The following is a 19,034-nucleotide window of genomic DNA, read 5'->3' on the forward strand; positions in this document are numbered from 1 at the left end:
TAGTTCTTGAGAAGAAGATTTTTTAATGACCCAACCCTATTTATGTCTTTTCTTGATTATCTCCCCCTTGTAAAGGGACTTGACCCTTCATTTTAACAATTTAAACTCCCCTTCACCCAAGGATGCTTTGTTAAATGTTTGGTCAAAATTGGCCCAGTGGTTCTTGAGAAGAAATTGAAAATGTGAAAAGTTTACAGACAGACAGACAACGAACAACGGGTGATCAGAAAAGCTCACTTGAGCTTTCAGCTCAGGTGAGCTAAAAACCTTTTGTCTGATACTGAGACTAAAGGATCACCACACACATTATCCAAAATTTTTCATTCTTTGGACAAAATGTCACAAGTTTATTGTGCTGAATACACATTAACATGCTCTTGTCTGTAATGCCTGGGGACAGAAGAAGAACTTTTTCTATATAATTTTTTTTTTTTTATGGGTATTCCTGTGTGAACAGAGTGGTGGATCTGTGTGGTTTTTATGTCACATGACATGGTCATATAAATAGCAGGTGCGTGCTTAAAAAAATACTTTTTAGGCACACACACACTATATAATCAATAAAGCCCCATTTTCACACTAAAGCCTATGACTCTGGGGACATAAAGTTCCACATTTTGGAAGAGGGCTCAATGATTATACAAACTTGCCCTCAGTTTAACTGCTTCAGATGTCCATGAGTAAAGAAGAAACTTTTTTAAAGAGTGCTTTTTTGATGGTTTTAAAGTGCTTTGCCCTTTAGACCCTAGGAGGGCAGTGATTGAGAATTTCAGGATTTTTGTTCCTCTTTGTCCATAAAATGTCATACACAAAAATTATAGTTGAAATTGATTCAGGGTTTCCAGAAAAAAGCTGAAAATGTTCAAATATAAAGAGGACTGAGGGACAACAAACTATGCAGTAAATCAGGTCGCAAAAGGTCACCTAATTGACTCAAGTGATCTAAAAATATGTATGATAGTACTATATATAATGACCATTGATTTCAAAATGTTTTTTTTTTAGGAGTGGATAAAGGAGTTGCTTCCCTTTCTCCACATCCACAACAAAGAATTTCATGCATGAATCTCAAACTTTAAATTGAGAAATAAAATAAAACAATATTTCTTATTTAAAGAAGGGTGCAGTTATTTCTTGTTTCAAGGCAATTATACAAGATTCTTATTGGTCTGACATTAAATCTCATGTAATTCAAAGCAGCATTCCATCCTTATGGAATGAAGATAAGTATCATCTTTAAAATGCTCCAAAAAGCATCATTTATTTATTTGCACACCCACGCTTTTGCAAAATCAATAATTTGAATTCAAATGAGGAACCAATCAGAACTCAAGATTGATGTGTTTCATCAATGATTGGTTGAATTTTCTGGTTTCAATTATTTTATCCATGCAATATGAAATTAATTTTTTTTTTAAAGTTGTAGAAATTCCTTCACACTTATAACAGATGTTTTCTGAATACCCACTGCCTGTAGAAAACATTATTCAGAAATGACAAATTTTTGATCAGCTGGGCACCAAATTTTTCAGTATCTTACATTAAATCTGCCGACATTCTGTGCTGTGATCAGCTGATAATGACTTTAACATAAATATGCCACACAGAATAGAACACAGACCTGAGTGTTAGCAAAGTGACAGAAGGCATCAAACAGATTTCTAGCTGACCTTTATTTTTAGATGTACACTTTTTACAAACAAGAATATCCTGTCAAACATCTCTGCACTGACTTACTCTAAATAAATCTCTTTGGAGATTTCCCAAAAGAGCTTCACACAAAATGATTTTCTAATTCTCCCATTCAAACTATAAAGACCTTGTCAAATAAATACCACAGAAATTTTTAAGAAATCAGCTGATTCTTCCATCTATACTTAGGATGCTTGTCTCTGGATAAGACATGTAATTAATCCAACAGTACATTCATTTTATAAAATTGTGTTTTCTGAATATCAAGGATGAAGATGAACATACAGTCAAACTCAATAATAGCAAAGTCCTGTCTGAAGATCACTTGTTTTTTCTGAACCGTGATTTTGTTCAAGTTTTGCGAATTTGCTGTATATATTTTCCTTCTTTTGACTGACTACTAAATATGTATTGTTCAGGAATTAAGTAGCAAATACAAAACTAGGTTGGAGAATTAAAGTTTTCTGTTGAATGAAATTCATTTTTTTCAGCCCTGAATGTCATTTTTATGCTGTAAAGAGTCCCTATATCATACTGTACTCAGCTGTATAGTTTGTAACCTATTCCAAGTACTACATGTATTATATGCATTAGCCTGCAACTGCAAGACTATATTGATAATCTGGCAGTCAATCTATTGTATATACTGGGGTCTACTGGGAGCCTCTGAAGCATATAAAGACACAAGAAGATTTTATGACAAATGTATATTGATAGTAAGTGAATCTCTATGGAATTGGTGTGTTTTAACCCTTGCCCATGTTGTAGCATTGATCAAAGTCGTGACATTATGGTGCTCAGTAGCATTACCACACAAAGATAACATGTCTGCTCGTATCATGTCATTGTGTGTGAATAGTTCTATTGAATTCTCCCGATATTGACAGCAACAAGAGATTTGGTTTCCATAGAAATAAAAGAAATCTATTAGCTATCAGATGAGACAAAAAATACCGGGCAGCCCGTCTGTAACAGAAAGCTGTAATGGCAACATGCTACCCTTTTATGCCTCCATCACAAATCAAATTGCGCATTGTGTGACATGAGCAAATATTTTAACTATTGACTTTTAAAGCTCTGCATCAATTAAACACTGCATTTAAAACAATTGCTTTTCAGTTGTTTTTTTTGTTAAATCTATAAGAACTTATTTTATGCAGGCTTACAGCTTGAAAAAATAGAAAAATAGTAGTAGTTTTCTTTCTTATTAACTGCAGAGCAGCACTTTTTTTGTTTGACAACTTTTTATGCAAGCCAAGTTGTCAAAGATCGTGAGAATCTTAAAAAAAAATTAATTTTTCCAGCATCTTGTTAACCTATTTTAAGTATATATGTACAAGCTAGAAATGTTTCCCTTTTCTTCGTGTATAGAATTAAAATTCCCATCATAAAAGGCTCCACTATTCAATGCATCTAATATTCATATTCTGCTACATACACTATGTACAGGCATGTATCTTAAGCTAATTATATTTGATTAATTACCTCCCCAACACTGTGGCAGATGGGGGTATGGTTTGTGTTAGACAGATGATCAAGATCCTTAATTTTCACAAGCCCATAATGATCAGAAGATGAAGCATTAATTATGCACAGTCAGATTCATTTGAAATGAAATGAAGACTTATTCAATGACATTAACTTTCTTAAATGTATTATTCTGGTCATGGGTCACAGTCCATGTGAAAATAATTATCTGCATAGCATAGGTCATTTATAATACAGAAATTTTAAATATACAACTTAGGAAATTTTGTACTTTTTGCAATTAAAAAAAATCATATTTTGCAAATATTGTCCCTTTCTGTATAATTTTTGAACATGTGTAATTTTGTATTTTTAAATTTGCTTTTTGGTGTACAAGCAAATACCAACTAAATCTTAACACCAGTAACTATATTCTATAAAACGAAAATATACATTCCGTTCCTGGATAAGCAGCCAACATAACAGCTGATTGTCCATGATTGATGTATCCATTAATTACCATTTTCTGTTTGCTAATCCTTCCGTAGGAGAACAAGGCATACAAAACACTTAAGGACAAATAACAACCTAAAGACACTTTTCCTGATCCGTACGATCTCCGTGGAATTATCGGAACAATCCGCGGGATCTTCCACAGAGACGTTAGCTATTTATTATGCAGGAATGATGGCATTCGCACACGGTTTTTTGCCTCTTCAGAGTATCGATCAGGCCTGGGTTAATAATCCCTTTGTCAGACACACTCACACACTTGGTAAGACAACAATCTTCTAAATCATGGATGAATTCAATCCTTTACACCTCATTTCCATGACCAGAAACAAGCCAGATTAATGTGTTTGACATCAGATGCTAGCTTTTTTCTCCCTCGATTTTTTTTTTGCATGTTCACGTATTGATACCCTGTAATGTGCCTTTTGTCTGGGAATCGGAGGAATGACTCAGAAGCTCCTCATTAAATAAATTACAGGAATTTTGTTCCCAAACAAAATTTAATTTTTCTCCATTATTCCATGAACTACAAATTCTGCAATTAATTCATTCACGGAATATCAATTAAGTCTTTGTAGAGATCTTGTGTTTGTTTTAGAGGGGCATGGATTCTTTGAATAATTTATTTTCAATTGTTTCAATATCATTCAGCAATTGTATTACTTTTTTTAAGAACAGCCTATACGATTACAGCAAATATTTTTCAATAATATTTAATTAATATATCAGCTGCAAAACTCATGCAGCCCTTTGGGGAAAAATTTAGAAAGCCATACCAGAGATCTACCAATCTCACCAAAGAAAAAAAAAATCTTTAATTTACGACACTCTTAAATTTGGTCACATTTTCAAAAGGCTCCACACGGATAGAGTTACATCCCTTTGGGACCTTTATCATAGAGCAGAGTAAAGACTGACATATCCCAATGCCACAGAAGGACTTTTTGATTCAGATAAAAGAATTAACAAGCACAAGAAATGATGGACCTAAATCTCCAGTCTGGGGGAAATTAAGAATGACGAATACAACAATCAAAATACAATTTGGAGGAATCAAAATAATTTCAACCAAAACTTAAATAAAAGAAAACAAAATGACATATTAATTATCTATGAATTTCGATTTGCCTCATAAAATAGATAGTTCATTTATACTAACCCAACATCTTGGGTTGTTTGCCCTTAAGATTCAGTGTAAAATGTCAATACCAAGAGAAAGCTGAATTTTGTGTGAAAGTTAACATTTTTCAACAGATGCAATGCTTACATGCCATATATATTTACTTGAAAACTTCATTTATTACGTTACACATCTGGACTGAGTTCAATGATATTTCACCATCTCTATCTCTACCCACTTTTTGTACATTTGAAATGTTTCAGATATTGCAATACTGTCTGACCCTTGCCTGACCGGTGGTTAGTCTTTAATATTTTATGATCAGCAGCACCATTATCAAAACTTCTATGCTGAAATTCAATAACTAAGGAAAGCTTAATTGTGTATTATAGAGAAAATCCCGATAATTATCCCGACATTACAGCATCATTACTTGTTCCGTTCTGTCCGTCGTATCTCGACTACCTTAACAGTTACACATATAAAAGACAACCTATCTCCTGCTTCATCAGGAAGCTAATGTTATCACTCTGACTCCAGCAAAATAAAAAACTTCACCGATAAGATGGCACCAAAAACAAGAACCAGGGGAAAAGTAAAATAAATTATTATTGAAGGTGGATGTAAAATTTCTCTGGTTTCATCAATGTTGTGATTTGTGATAATTCTCGGTATGATGGCAGTTTCTTTCATGTCTTTGCATTCCTTCTCTCACTTGAATGTGAACAATGTCTGCCATTTATTCCCTCCCTCACTCAATGTGAACAATTTCTGTCATCTACTTGTTTATACCCAAGCAACATATTAATAGTATCCCATGAACTTAAAGAGTTATGAATATGTGCCTGAATAAAGTGCATCGTTATGCCTTAATTTACTGAATTGCTTATTTTGGACCTGTAATTATCTCCCCTTTTTCATCACTTGTTTTTACTTTTTGTCCATTAAAACCAAAAACATTTCCTACTTTGAATCAGGAAAACTATAATTTCATTGATACATATGTCTCTATATTAAATTATGTACTGAATTGCTTAATTAGCTCTAAAATTACCTCCCCTTGTACATTTTTCGCTGTCCATTAAACCCATCCCCCTTCCTTAATTTTTCAGAAGCTGAGATTGACAGGAACCTATTACAGACAAGGAAAATTATGTGTGTTGTAAATGGAAGCAATTTAAATTTCATTTGATCCATCATTCCTCCTCGATTCAGAGAAAAAAAAATTTCTAAGACTTGATAACTTTTAAAATGACATTTTCCCAGAAAAAAAAATTAAACAGTAATTAAATAAAAATAAAAAATTTCAGTTGGTTCAAAAGAACAACTATCTACAATTGTAGATCTCCATTGATTAGTGTTTGATCATATACATGTATAAAGTGCCACGAGGCATTTGACTGCATTGGTCAGCATACTGCTGGGAGACCTAATGCATTTACAGATTTCATAAGAGACAGAGTAAAATCAATACATGATATTATACACATATCTCATTACCTTAAACTGATAATAAAATCCTGTTCAATGTTGTATAATCACAAGAGAATTTCTGTTCTGCAGCTTTTCAGTGACTAGAAACAATTTCTTCTGAGATCAGTATATCCAAGTCTACAATGATAAGGATAAAGGTTGAGACATTTAATAAATAAACAATACAAGATCATGAAACAAATATTGTGTTGAAATGGTGAATTCTGGACCAGATTGTTCATGTTTCCCAAGAAATAATTGTGCCCATCAAAAACTCCCATAATTTGGAAGCGTTTCTCGACAGATTCCGTCTACAAACAAAGACACGTACAGTCACATCATCATTCAATTCTAGCGTTTTATCACTAATCAAGTTAAAGCCTTCCACGATGCCCCTCTAACAAGACATTATTATTGATTCCCTTAAAAGAGAGGAAACGAGAAGAAATTAGGAACATTACTCCATTACTGCTTTATAAATCCCTCAAATTCCTTTCGTGGATGTTGAGAATTCATTAAGAAAGTCCTTAAATCCTGAAAATTCTCTGGAAAGAGTAAACTTTTCCCTGTGTCATGCGTAAGTTAATAATCACGACTGTTAGAATTTTTTCTCGGTTGCCTCAAGCTCTCCATACACAAATCAATAAACTTGGTATTCTTTTGTTTCCGACTGATGTTGTTTTTGCAGCGAATACAAGGGATTCAGAAACAGTGAATAGATTTATAATGGAAGTTAATTGATACCCTATATTACCTTCAAATCAAGCCCCTGGCAAGAAATCAATGAAAGAACTTAGTTACAGAAGATTTTTTTCCCGTTTTTGTGTCAACATCATTCTGTGTTTTAATCCTTTGGTATGCTTATGGTATCAAATATATGTCACAGTTTACAGTTCTAACAATGTTATTTCAAAGCAAATCCACCATCTGAAGCTCTGACAACCACTAGTAACATAAATTCTTAACACAGGAAGTGTTATGGGATCCAACACCAATAATAAGCTTTTTCAAATGATTTAAATTAATTTTATTTCTAGGTGCTACTTACAGCAAGGCAAAGTGCTTAATAATTTATAACATATTAAAATGTATTACACATCTCCATTCTAACTGCACTAGGCATTAAAAAAAAAAATACGGGAATACAAAAAAATTTATTCCATGCTTTCTGTAAAGCTCTGAATTTTGATGAATATTTTATCAAATGCATATTGACATTCTGAAATAAATAAAACACCAAGCTCTCTGATTCCATAAGCTTTTTAAAACTCTTTAATATACATTACATAATGTGTCAAGTTGGGTGAATGTTATTTGTGACATCTATTTATTACATCTATCAATGAGACTATCTGACATCAAGAAACTATCCACAGTACTGGGAATAGAGGAGTAAATTTCAACAAAAAGAAACATTAAATCCAAACATATACTTTTTAACTGATCCCCTTTGTAGAACTGAACCATCTAAAAGTCAGGTGTACATCTGCCCATATCTCTCAGTTCTGCAGGTTAACTCTCTTTCAAGATTTTTTTTTTGTTAGAAATTTTTTTGCAAACCAGGTTTTATTAACCAGTTTTTGTGACCTTTTTTTTCACCTGCATATAATTCTCCTCACAACACAACAATAAATTGAGTTTTAAGGTTGAATGACCCCTCTGATAGGAGAGATAACTCTCAGTAGGTCAAATGATTAATATTCTTTGGAATAAAGGTATGATAAACTTTTTAAAAATATGCCATGTGTTTGGTGGAAAAGTCCTCACATTTTTCAGAAGAGAAGAAACATTGACAGCCTTGAAATGCAATGTTTTTGCATTGATTTCCATACTCAATATCTTGGCCAAGAAATTTCAATAACATCCTGAATTTTTAATCATTTTATGATCTGTCTCTGGTCTCTACCCTTTTGCAATAATAATTACAAACATTTTTGCAGCTAATACCAAAATACCTGATTTTCAAAATCTCTGTCAATATTACAGAACTGATAACATCTTTATCCCTCTTCAGAGTGAAGTGTCAATGACATGCAAGCACCAATTCATAACCCATTTCACACATATTTCAGTTGCTGTAATAAGATCTTCAGGTATTGATTACACAGAGAAAATTAAAATATTTGACAGAGTTGTTGTATCTGTCATTGTAAAAAACATGACTATTTCTCTGAGTAAATAAAAACACTGATTAATTAATTAAATGTGGTTTTCCATCCCTTCCCTCAATACGAGGGGCATTTCAAAAGTCCTGGCAACTGGTATATAAAATTTAAACTACCTTACGGATTAAAATGACTCTGATACCACTGTAAAGCTTATACAAATATGCATTAGTAGTGACGTCATTTTACATTCAAAATGACGCATACTAAAAACGTCATAATTAGGTTTTTTTGAGCGTAAAAATGACTGACAAGGAGAACAATTTTTTTGTTGAGCAAAGAGCGTATTGCAAACTTCGCTCATTGCTTGGCTTTACGGCAACAGAAATAAAAGCCGATTTAGATGTTGTATATAGAGAACATGCTCTTTCATATAGATCAATAGCAAGATGGGTTGTTCAATTTAAAGAGGGTACAAAATCAGTTGAAGATGACCCCCGTCCGGGGCGTCCAGTTTGTGCATATGGCGAAAAAGAAATCGTCGCTGTTCAAAATACGATAGCCGATGATGCTAGATATACAGTTGAGGAAATAGCAGAATTAACTAACATTAATTCGTCAGCAGTTTTTCGTATTTTAAAGGAAAACTTAAAGCTTAAAGTCTGTGCAAATTTCGGAAGAGCAAAAGCGCATTCAATGGCTTCACAGTTACTAACAATTTATGAAGATTGTGACCAAAGGCAAAAAGATTGTAACTGGTGATGAAACATGGATATATTTTTTTGAACCGGAAACACCAATAATAAAGTTTTTAATAAGGCCTCAAATTACCAAAAGGCCATGAAAAATTAATCTTTAGAACCAATTTGCAAGTGATTTTTTACTTTTTATAATTGTTAAATTGTACAATAATGTCAGTATCAAACAAACCATGGACTCTTCGTACATATTGTTTTCATTATGTTAATGCCAATATGAATAGATTTTATTCTTTTAAATATTTAAAGAAGATTCTTGCTTTTAAAAAATTAAAAACTTGATAATTAATTAACAAATTATCAAGTACACATACCATACGGCACATCCTTACAAAATAAGGTGGGGATGCCAATAAATTGTGTATTCATAATTTCTCATCGGCCTTTCCCCAAATACATTTTAGTTTTTAACTAACAAATGATTAATTCCTCTGTTTTGTGTAAAATATCATAGATTTCCATCTTCCTAAAAAATTTGATCATTCGTGAGACTTGACATGTTCGACATTAAAATAGGCCATATTTGCAAAATCTATATTAAAATTTTCTAATAAAATATTCTACTGAAAAACCTAGGCCTGAACAGTTTTAAGATTTAACATTTCCTTAGCACTTAACATTCTCTAAGATCTGTCAACGATGTTTTATTTTTTTTATCTTCAAATTAAAATCATTTACAGCTAGAGCACTGACCAAGTGTCAGTCTATTTTAGTTATAAAAACTTGCTCATGTCAGTGAAGATACTATGTTTTGATGTTTTCTCTATACTGACAATTTATCCCTTCCTTCCACAATTAAACTGCTTTTATTGCCGATTGTTCTCTGTTCTTCTCTTGGCTCTTTTGCTATAAATAGCGACAAGCGACTTTTAATACGGGAGATAACCTTAAACTTTAAAGCTGAATAAAAATACATGAAAATACTTTTATGAACACCCAAAAATCAAAATAAAAAACACCGGGGCGGGACATTTTGAGACAACTAAAGATTAATTTTATTGGCCTAATGTACGCTTTATTTTTTGATTCTAGAGGCCCCAACCAGAACACAGCAGTGTTACTGGTCAATTTTATCAGAAAATGTCTTGTCTCAGGTTGTAGAGCACATACCAACTAACGCACATATATCAGAGGTAGTAACCAAATATTTAAAAGAGAATGGTATTGCCGTTTTGCCACATCCACCCTATAGTCCTGACCTTGCCCCATGCGATTTTTGGTTGAATGCCTACATAGTACATACGGCAAGTTGTCATAAAGCCGTATTCCAGTGTATGAAACGTATACCAAAAAACGGCATTTTCCACGTGGATTTACTGAAAAGTGTGTCCAGGTCAACGGACAACTATTTTGAGGGATTGGTATAATTTAATTTATGATAATGACGTTCATTAATTTACCGCACACCAGTTGCCAGGACTTTTGAAATGCCCCTCGTAGCTATAGGTGAGATAATAAAGTCAGTTGTGAGTTAATGTTTGCTCACTACAAAACCTGTTGTTTTTTTTTGGATCTCACTCTGTTTTCTTTTACCCATGATTTTCTCATGCAAATTCTTAGCACATTGAAGCCCCCCTTTCAATACCCATCCATTAACATAAAAACCTTAAGTGGTAACACTTGGCAGGAATTAAATTTGCTAAAGAAACTATACATATCAAATTTGATTCAAGTCCATTCAAAAAGCCAAAAAGTTAACTGCTATGCACGATGCAGCAACACCAATTTTAATAACCTAATACCAAAAGGTCAACCAATTGCAAATGATCCAGTCTTGAAAAACCAAAGAGAGACCTTGTTATAAAAAATACACACAAACATGAAATCAGACAGATAGGAGAAAGGTGCCAAAATACTCCTCATTCCAAATTATAAGAGTCATTTTCAGAATTGCATCAAAATTTCCAAGTCCACTGGTCTCTTGCTACATACCAACTAGAGCACTAAGTCTTACCATAAAACCCTTGCTACATCACAACTGCAGCATTCCGGCTTACTGAAGAACTTCTTACCAGACAACTCTTTGTTACATACCAACTAAAGCATTCGGTCTCTCAAAAGAACCTTTATACATACCAACTAGACCATTCAGTCTTACTAAAGAACCCATGCTACATAGTACATACCAACTAAAGCATCTAATCTTACCAAAAAACCTTGTTACATACCAACTAGACAATTCAGTCTTACCAAAGAACATTTGCTGCATAGTACATACCAACTAGAGCATTCAGTCTTACCAGAGAACCTTAAATAAAACATACCAACTATAGCATGCAGTCTTACCAAAGAACCTTTGCTAAATGGTACTACCAACTAGAGCATTCAGTCTTACCAAAGAACCTTAGCTAAATAGTACATACCAACTAGAGCATTCAGTCTTACCAAAGAACCTTAGCTTAATAGTACATACCAACTAGAGCATTCAGTCTTACAAAAGAACCTTTGCTAAATAGTACATACCAACTAGAGCACTCAGTCTTACCAAAGAACCTTAGCTAAATAGTACATACCAACCAGAGCATCCAGTCTTACCAAAGAACCTTTGCTGCATAGTACATGCCAACTTACCGGTAGCTAAATAGCACATACCAATTAGAGCATTTAGTCTCACCCAGATCTTGTGACCAAAAGAATCAGGTTCCAGCAGCCAGTGTTTGCTGATGGTAACTGCTTTCAAAAAGAGCACTGGATTAAACTAATAAATGTTTGGTAACCTTTGTATTTCATCCAACAATTATAAATAATGGACACCAATAAAAGGCCTGGGTAAACATTATTGACTGCTTCAGTTTGTAGAGGGTCTCTCATTTGCAGGACTTTGATGCTTTTTAGATATTGGTTTTTTGATCAATTTTTCATGTCCCTGGAATCAACTGATCTTACATTCTAGTTTATTCTACCTTGATGAGATTGATTGCTAATTAAGAATCAATGGCCGCACCAGATGACATGGTCTACATCGATGTTCAGAACTTCTAATTCTTTTTATTGATGAATGACAAATATGTAGATGAAAAGGGCTTTTGTAGATCTGGTTTCATTTGATTTCTGTATTTGCTGGCCTCTTTTTAATTTCTGGGTCTATACAGTTTTCATTTGACTTTTCTATACCTGGGTACTTTGAATAAAAGGTTCTTTGACAATTTTGCAGATTCAGTAATTAACAGATCCGGGTACGGTTTAATTAATTCTAATTTCAAAATTGAGGTCAAATAGGAACTTAATTATGAAGCAAGAGACACCAATATTAGATAAAAGTATGATAATTTTTTATACCAAATTTTCCTTTGTGAAAATGAAACAAAAGCAAACTGCTGACATGGAATTTTGGCCTTTCACCATCCTTGCTTGATGCTATTCAATGAATCACCCTTGAGAAAGTCCTTTTATGTTCTATATATATAAATTCAAATATGATTACTTCAAAGACCTGTTAGAATACTTTTAGCTTCTTACTGACATTTGAGCAGTTATTGTCATCATATATTTCAAATGTCACCATAACGATGATTTTTTTTTGTTCTGCCTAATTATTACACTGCACAAGTAACCACTTTATCATGAGGTAAAACTGAGCAATTTTTCTCTTCAGCCTGCTATGAATCATTTGACAGACCATCATAACACAATAGGGATGCTATCAGTCTTGTATTGGCAAACAACCATATGCTTTTTAATTTTCTAAAAGAGTCATAAATCAAAGCTTAGTGACAGATCTGCCAATACCAAAAAACTACAACAATCTACAGGAAATAATACCCTGTAAAACCATAATACTGGCAAATTAACTTAATAACTGTCAGATAATACCTTCAACATTTGTAATTTTACTTTTTATTAAGAATTTTTAGGCATAAGAATGGTGAGAAAACATCTAAGAATCTCCAAATATTAAAATGAAACCTCATTAATTATTTCCCCGATATAATGGAAAAGCCCTCATCTAACCTATTTTACCATGGCCATGACCTACTTATCAAGAGGAAAAATCTGCTATAGCCTATAGGCAAGGTCTGCTTTCGAGCTACATGCAATATATTTTGCTGCATAACAAAAATCAACATTAAAATCATCAGGATATGGAATTTTCAGCATAATTACATCCTGTGATGAAACTAAAGCAAACTAAAAATGATGGATACGTGTTTTAGAAGGCAATGGAGATTGGAGAAAACAAAAAAAATTATTAGAGAAATGGATGATTATTTATTCCCCAAAAAAGATTGTCTCCACAATCCCCAAACAATATACCAATCCAATGACTATATAACAGTGAGGACATCAAGTCAAGGTTCATGGGCAAAGAAACAAAAGCTGAAATTCTTTCCAACTAAAATTATGACTCTCACACAACTTTCTTTTAGACAACAGTGCCAAAACCAAAAACTGGACAAATCATGAAATTAAAACAAATGTTCCTGTAACTATATTATAGTTCATTTTTCACAAACCTCTTGCTTATTCCCATCAATTAAGGAAAAAGACATCACCCTGTTTAACTCCTTATCTTTAAAGTCATAGAAACATGTCTATGATTTGAAGTTACTGAGTGCATCTACAATGGCCATGATAGTCCTTAAATAATTTCACTCATATGTGAGAGAAATATATCCACAGTTACACAATCTTCTTTTACTTTTAAATATATCACTAATAGCCCACAATATTAAACTGTTTTCTTCAATTGAAGATGTTTTTGCAATTTCAAATACAGATTACAGCGAATTTTTTTGTGGTGACTTTCGCTTTACATTTAAAATAAAAATCTAAAAGGGAGATAACTCTTTCCATTTCTCTTGCTGGGATAAGATATCAAATTCTGTTCAAATAAAGTTTTTGACAAGCCTTAGTTAGGCATTCGTATTTTGAGAGACCATCAATTGATTTCTATATTATTTTACGATTAACCAAGGGTCTATAAATTAACAAAACCAACTCCAGGAAGTCTGAAATATCTAAAGCAGGATCAAATCTTGAACAAGGACAATGATGTTCTTGTATTTATGTGGTCATTTAGTGTTGTTACAACCAGTAAGCTAACCGAGTCGGAATTGAGAGGTAATTGTAGCCAGGCTAAAATGTTTGCTCATAAAGTGTCATTTTTATCCCCCTGTGTATAGAACAATTCTGAAACGGATCAATAAAATGCTTTTCTTTTAGTATGCGCCTGATCTATGTATTGTGATCCCTACAGTTTTCAATTATGCCTTCTCTGTAGCTAATATGATTCAACATGCTAATGCCATTTACACAGAAAACAATATGTTCTCCCTTCACAGCTCATTGGAAACTTGTCTCCAAGCTGCCTGTCGGGGATATTCTACTTCTCTAGATTCTGACTGCGAGTTAGAAACTAGATTACACCATTGGAGCAAGAGTTCACACCAACGATCTCAAATAGAGTTTTCATGTTATAAAATCTCAGACATTCCTGTTTGGCTTTCAAAAGATTCTCTGCTGAGAGATATAGCATTTTTCATTGTCACTTTGTCAGCAAGTGAAGAAAAATTAAGTGATTTTCTGATATTGTAATAAAAGAAAAATCATAAACTATCTATCAATTCATGAGGAAAATATCTTATGCCAATTGATTATGGATTACGCCTAAGGCACTAGATCGATGCAATGCCTCTAAGGTGAAGATAGCGAGTCTGTCTGTAAGAATTTCAAAACTACTCCGTTTTATAACATGTCTAAGAATATTGATCACCTCATTTTTTCAATATCACTCTATACTGGATGTTGGGAGAGTATGATTTACTGTGCACCTAATTGCCCATTGTAACAAAAAATCTAGGTTTCAATTTCACCCCTTATTCTGGTTTGAAGAATCATAACTTGTAGTTTGTACTTGAACCTTGATCCTTTGCATTCAAGAAGTGCCATGAAGTGGACACTTATCATATAATTATTTCTAAGCTGGGATGCATGATCAAATGTTAGTCAACTATATTTGGAAGTAGAAAGAAAACACTTAGTGTCCAATGTCACCAAAAGATTTAGAATGGGGATGTCAGGATCCCCCCCCCCCTTGGATTTTCTTCATAGTTATAAATGTGGAAAAATTTCATGTAAATTAAAAAGAAAATTATGGATGAACATCCCCATCACCCTATGATTAGAAAAATGGACTTCATGACAAATGGTATGGGAAGTAATGTATCTGAATAAATCTGAGCTGTTGAAAAAGTCACTAAAAAGTAACTTGTCTTATCCCCTAATGCAGTACTCTAAGCCATATCAACAAAAAAAAATTATGAAACAAAATACATTGATAATTAATGTCTTTTTTCCATTATCATGGATATTGTTGCCTTAATTTGATTAAATTCATAAAAAAAACACTGTAATTACATTTTTCTGTCACTTGATGCAATATAGGCAGAACCATTTAATTAACATCGGTACATAAGTTATGTTGACGAGGAACCCCAAACATTTTCTGGCAGTGTTCTAGTAATATAAAACAGATACAAGTTTTTGACATTATATAGAATTATCTTGACTAGAGATTCCACTTTGTATAATCTGCATTATATTACAAATGCATTGGTAAGTAGTTTGCGTAGCATAATTTGTTAATTGAATGTTTGTTTTTGCATAACACGCACCATGCCAAAATAAGCTAAAGGATCGTTACTTCTAAATTACCTAGAAGAAAATATATACAGAGCTTACACGCACTGAAAAAAATACCTATCACAAGTCTTCGAATCTCAGTTCCATGAGACAATACGCAGACTCAGGACCAGATAACTTGTGATGTGAAACACAATCCCTTGAAAAATGTTAAATGAAAAGATCAAGGACCACACATCCTTATAAATGAGGCTTCTGAAACCTATGTAATTACAAAAGCAGACAAAACATCAAAGAGATTTTTCTTGATGAAGGCATTTTGATAAATCAGGATGACAATGAAATTCAAAGCAGATGGTCAAGGAAATTAAACTGTGTCATTGAGTAAGGCGACAGTCATATATATATCTTGTCTCACAAAATCATTTTTTCCCCTTTTCCATCTTGAAACACTTGATATTGTTTAAAGCTTACTTTGATCACATGAATAATTCCATAAGATCAGACTTCAAAGTTGAATTAATGTGGAGAAAAAAAAAAATCACCAATTACCCAGTTAACCCATTAAATAATAGTTCCATCCCATGTACTGTCTGATTAATGGTTTATTGTCTATACACCTACAGCATATTGGTCTTAACCAGAAGAATTGCACATTCCGATGCCTCCCTATATTTAGTCATAAATGTGAATAATTGATTCATTTCTTCTTTGAACTGCTACATGTTCAATGATAATAGTAGATTACTTCATTGTCTAGCTCATTTTTACTTGGATTAACCAAATGCTTCACTTGGAAACAATTATCTAACATAGTCACCAAATAAGGACTATATACCTATCTTCTATGTACAATTGAACTTTGATATTTTGAATAAAAATATCCCGAATACTGTAGAGTACTTTTTTCCATGGGTTCATAATTCCGCAGAATCTCTATTTTTGTTCAATCTGCTGGTAGAAAATTATGTGGATATCTTAAGACTCTCATTATATGTTTTATATGTAAATTAAGTTCAATGGGACAAATTTCTGCGGAAAATTTGTGTCTGCGTACATAGCATAAATTCTAAAACCATGCAGAAAAAAGAACTTCTACAGTACCAAAGACATGTCAAACTGATTTTTAAGTCCCATGCATTTATTTTTTTAAGTACATATAAATTTATTGACAACCAAAAATGACATTTTCTTTCTCTCTTTTTTAAAAATTATTCTTTTAGTTCCTCTAATGTCCTGTGAAAGCCTTACTAAAATGTTGTCCCAATTATGGATACAAAACAACCTAAGCGACCATTCCATTTATCTATTATAGAATTGCCACGTTACAAAAGAATCATTGGGAAAACCTTAAAATTCTAAAAGGATGGAAAGAAAAATCTAAGAACAATTTACAGAAAAAAATATGTATGTTTCAAAGTTCTTTAATTCAAAATAATATTTACATAATTTTAAATATATGTATAGGCATAGAGTTACTGAAAAATGTAGAATGAAAAACTCCTTGAAAATTAACTGATTCAAAAAAGAGATGATTATTACAAAAGATAGAAATGTAGGACTTTAGCAGCAGTTTTAGGGTTTTCAGGGAAACTATCCTTCAATGAAAAATGATTGGAAAAATCAATAGCTAAAACGATGACTCACAGTTAGCAAGTCGTGAATAAGATGCACAGAGACTTATTTTTAAAAATATTAAAAATAATACAAAGAATATTCTTTAGAGATAATCAAAGCAATTAAGATATGATTGCAATTTACTCATTAAATTTCTGCAACCTCACTGTAGTACACGATAAAGGAAATGTCAAAGAGATTGGTTATTCTAGCTACTCTTTAAATTGTACAGATCCCAACAATATAGATTTCACTTCATTGATTTCACATTATAAGAACCAAATTTTCCAGAAAAATTCCTGAACCCTCAATTCTATCAACTTAGGTTTTAATTTTTCCAATACAATTGCAAAGAAGATTACAATTACAAACTCAATGAAAAAAAGTTTCATTAAAAAAGAGGGAATTTACATAATGAATTTCAAAATACCATTCAAAAAATTTAACACCATATTGTTCATTACAAATTTTGATCTAAAGACTCTTGAAATGGTTACAATCTAAATTTAATTTAAGACCAAATCTATAAAGTTTAGATAGACTAGAAGACTCTGAGGTGTGTTAAAAACTCAAACTTACCAAACGTTCAAAATCTGGTAGAAGATGTTCTGAACTTTAGAATTAAACTAGACACAAGGGGGAAAAAAATCAATAGATCCTCCTCTGCTAAAATGTGTCCAATTTTAACCATGTAATAAAGCTATAACCATATATAAGCAATGGTAAAAAAAAAAATCAATCAGGAAGCAATGAAATTTTCATGGATTTTTTTTTCTACTTCAAGAAAAAAAATCCTTCACAGTTACATATATTTTGCCACTGACTCAAGTACGAGACACTTAGGGCTGCACTCAGAAAATAATCACAAACAAATTATCCTTAATGATGCTCGTGAAAGCAAACAGTCAGGGTTTTACCAAGAAACACATTGTTTATGAAAACCTGCACACAGCACATAAAGCAAAGTCCTGTTTCATGAGTAAATTGAAAAATTGGAATATATCTGTCACTAAGATGAAAATCCGACTGGCTTTACCGAGATCTGATAGGCTGAGTAAGGCTTAGCCAAATAGTGATGCCCAGCGAAGCTTATTTGAATTGCAGATATCCATGGAGTCAATATTTGCCATCTTTGATCAATACACCAGCATCAGAATTCTTTTGACACATGCAAGTGAAGAAGAAAAAAAAATTTGCCAAAGAAGAATATATTTTCCTCCTATAACTTTTCCTGCCTATTTATAACTGGCTCTCTTACAGAGACCAAGCGCTCAAGGCGTACCTGGCCAACCTATGTCATTTTTTCCAATATCTACAAGACAAAGGAATTTTAACCCAAACCTTCTGTTTTGTGCTGGAAAACCTCGGCTGCCACTGACTATTGTGAAGCAATATCTGTCTTTGGTGTAATTAGTGAGTCTATAGGAAATCAATTTCCCAGAACCTAAAAGACTGAGTTTTTCTTTATTTAACAGCAGTTCTACTGCTGGGATATTTCCCTATTATGCATGCATGGGGAGTGGGAAGTTTTGCCAGGCAAATTATCAACATAAATGTTCAATATGAGTTATGTGTGACTGTACACAACACACAAGTAATTACAGCAAAATTGCAAGAAGATGGACCACATTTCAGAAGCTGACATGCCTTAGCTAACTCCCTCCTCCCTAAATTGGATAGTTACAGGGAATCTGTTGTCATAAAAAT

General features: G+C 32.8%; 1 protein-coding gene across 6 annotated transcripts in view; it reads right to left on the reverse strand.

The window, feature by feature from the left end:
- Window positions 1-18,467, reverse strand: part of LOC134256263 (receptor-type tyrosine-protein phosphatase F-like) — an 83,185-nt gene extending 64,718 nt beyond the window's left edge. For 2 of the 6 annotated variants that reach the window (XM_062738920.1, XM_062738919.1), the window contains exons 1-2: window positions 17,907-18,465; window positions 6,293-6,403 (exon numbers count right to left, since the gene is read on the reverse strand). The gene's annotated coding sequence lies outside the window, so the exon portion shown is untranslated. Of the gene's footprint in view, window positions 1-6,292; window positions 6,404-6,726; window positions 6,860-17,906 lie in introns of those variants that run through there. The other 4 variants (XM_062738915.1, XM_062738918.1, XM_062738922.1 and 1 more) reach the window with 4 other exon arrangements.
- Between the last annotated feature and the right edge of the window lie 567 nt (window positions 18,468-19,034).

This window comes from Saccostrea cucullata, unplaced genomic scaffold, assembly GCF_032062105.1.
Source record: "Saccostrea cucullata isolate Sc308-1 unplaced genomic scaffold, CSIRO_AGI_Scuc_v1 ctg929, whole genome shotgun sequence".
Classification (NCBI taxonomy): domain Eukaryota; kingdom Metazoa; phylum Mollusca; class Bivalvia; order Ostreida; family Ostreidae; genus Saccostrea; species Saccostrea cuccullata.